Consider the following 2,854-nt stretch of genomic DNA (forward strand, 5'->3'; position numbering starts at 1 on the left):
GGCTCAGCCTTTTCCCTGGCTGCTGAGATGGAGAATACAACGGGGTCCTGGCTCCCAGGATCCCCCACACAGGGTGGGGCTGGCCTCTGTTTGGAGAGTGGGTTGGATTCACAGGTGGGCAAGTGGGCAAGTGGGCAAGTGGGCGCTAGGGCAACAGGCCGGAAGCTCCCCACGCAGGCTACAAGCTCTCGTGGCTTAGAGTGCCCTCTGGTGCCACAGCCCCTCCCCTGCTCCTACGGGGCCTTAGTCCCCCTGTCTGTAAGATGGGCCACAATCAGTCCCTGCTGATTGCAGTGCCCCAAACATACTGAATACCAAGCTGCATTTATTGAGTGCCAACAGTATGCCTTGCCACTGCAGCCCATCCCCTCATTTCCCCCTGGTCTGGGGTGAGATGGACACCAACCAAGGCCCCACCAGGAAATGTCTGGGCCTTGAGAACAGTGACATGAGGAGCGGGGACTGGTCTGAGTGAGTGAGTGAGTAAGTGGGTGGGGAAACTGAGGCCCAAACAATGGAGGAGAGCAGAGGCATTTGGGGTGACCCAGGTTCAGATAGGACAAGGGGCAGCTAGGGGGCCCCCAGAGGTCCCCTGCCCACGGGGCCTCGCCCTCAGCGTGGAGCCGCCACCGGGAGGAGACCCCGGGCCTGTTGCAGGAATAGGAACGCCCACTGCAGGGCGGGGCTCATTCCTCTGACCCTGAACGGCTCCCATGGGGGGTTATGATAATCCTGCTGCTCAGAGAAGGAAACTGAGGCCCAGAGAGGGCACACGGCCTTGGAGGCACAGAGGCAGGAAGGGGTGGGGCCAGCAGGGCTGCAGGGTCCACTCAGGCCATTGCAGGGGCCTGGTGGGCCTCACCCTCAGCGTGGAGCCACCACTGCCACCGGGAGGAGACCCCTGGCCTGTTGCAGGAATAGGAACGCCCACAGCAGGGCGGGGCTCATTCCTCTGACCCTGGGGGTTATGATGATCCTGCTGCTCAGAGAAGGAAACTGAGGCCAGAGAGGGCACCTGGCCTTGGAGCCACAGAGGCAGGAAGGGGTGGGGCCCGCGGGGCTGCAGGGTCCACTCAGGCCATTGCAGGGGCCTGGCCCCGGCTGCTTTGTCCTGGGCCTCTGCCCACCCCTCCCTCACCAGTAGCTTCTATAAACACAGGCCTAGTCAGGCCCAGAGGGAAGGAGATGAAAGGGGAGGGGGCTGCAGCCTCTGAGTTAACCCCTCCTGTGCTGGGATGGAAGAATGTAGACCCAGCCCCGGGGTAGGGGCCCCTCTCATGTTACCGTGTTATCGTCCGGCCCAGCCCCCGCCAGGGCTGCTGTCCCCTGTGTGGTCAGAGAGATCCCCCTGCTCTTTATCGGCCTGTCCACACTTGCCTGGGCCCTCCCTCCTACCCCCTACCATGGGGTTCAGAGTTTCCAGGCCTGGAGTCCACCCATTTTACCCAAGACCAGCCACCCGGTGTCTTAGAGGTACTTAGAAGGTACTGTGAGCTGCCCCTGACTGTGGGTGAGGCTGGGGGCCCCAGATACATCAGTCCGGCCCCTGGCCAACCAGGGCTGTGAGGGTCTCTGCCCAGTCCTGCCTTCTTCACCAAGACCAGTGCTCCTGGAGGGTAGGCGGCAGCAAACTCCTATGTGTTTCTCAAAACCCAGCTCCAAGGCCCTCTCTTCCCTGCCATCTTGGACCCTCCTTCTCTGTAATTGGGGGCCTTTGGGGGAGAGAATCTGTCAGACCCCCTTCACCCAGGACACCATGTCCTGCATCTCACCAGCTGCCCTCCAGACAGAGGGTCACAAAGTAAGAGCCTTACCCCACCCTCCTGCTGTTTCCCTGACGACCTCTCCACCCTTTCTTATCTCCCCCACAGCCCTCACTGCCCACCCTCATGCCTCTCTGTGCTCTCCCAGCCCCCTCCTTCTATAAACATCCGTCCAGGCCCCACTGGCCTGCTTGCGGCAGAGCCCGGAGGATCTGATTCCTCCGTTCACCCCCACCCCCACCAGGCAGAGCCTAAATCGGTGTCCAGGCAGGATGGCGCTGTGACCACATCTCCGGGCCGAGTGTGCTGACACTGGTGTTGCTTTTTCTCTCTCCCCCCTGGGCTGAAAATGAAATTGGGGCGATGGGGGAAGGTCTGAGGTCCATTTCCCTGTGGTTCTCAGTTCATTGGGGATTTTGCAACATGGGAAGGACCAGAAAGCAGTGAAAAGGTGGCGGGAGGTGGTTCTAGAATGTCCAGAGGTGGACGGCGTCGCCCAGGCCCCGTGGGACAGGCAAGCTGGCCCCTCCCTCGAACCTTCCTCCATCAGGTCACACTCTGCAGTCTCCCTTTGCCCATCCCTAAAGGGGGGGTGGGCGGTAAGCATGACCCTTAGGCTGAGATGTAGCTTGTCAGCCTTCACTGTTTATGGGATGCTCACTCTATGCCAGGCTGGGCACGGAGGATCCAAGTGAGCAGGGCAGGGCGAGGGGTGCATAGAAAGTATACCCAGGATCCCCCTGCCAGGGAGGGAGGTTTGAAGGGGGCCTTCTCTACCCTTGGCCAGGAAAGCGCCAGACAGGCCACACTGAGATCTGAAGGCTCTGAGGCTGGGAACTTCTGGGTAAGAGGATATAGAAGGTCAGGTGGGCAGAAGAGGGGAGCAGGCCTATCTGCAGGGGGCAGCCCTCCCCTCTCTGAGCCAGCCCATTGCCCTTCCTCCCTGGGCAAGCCCACCACCTTCCCCTCCCGGGGCTGTCCCACCTCCCTGTCTCCCTGGGCTGCCCACTGCCCACTCTCTGTCAGTGGTTCCCAACCTTTCTTCGGCCATGCCCCACCTAAGCATCTCTAAAATCCTGATGCCCCCCCCC

The 2,854-nt window shown here is 61.2% G+C and overlaps 1 protein-coding gene across 1 annotated transcript in view; it reads left to right on the forward strand.

Moving 5' to 3' along the window:
* The window catches only part of ARID3A (AT rich interactive domain 3A (BRIGHT-like)), a gene marked incomplete at its 5' end in the record, with an annotated part of 36,089 nt that overhangs the window by 22,292 nt on the left and 10,943 nt on the right, over nt 1-2,854 (forward strand). The gene's annotated exons all lie outside the window — the stretch shown is intronic.

This window comes from Myotis brandtii, unplaced genomic scaffold (assembly GCF_000412655.1).
Source record: "Myotis brandtii unplaced genomic scaffold, ASM41265v1 scaffold236, whole genome shotgun sequence".
Taxonomy (NCBI): Eukaryota; Metazoa; Chordata; class Mammalia; order Chiroptera; family Vespertilionidae; genus Myotis; species Myotis brandtii.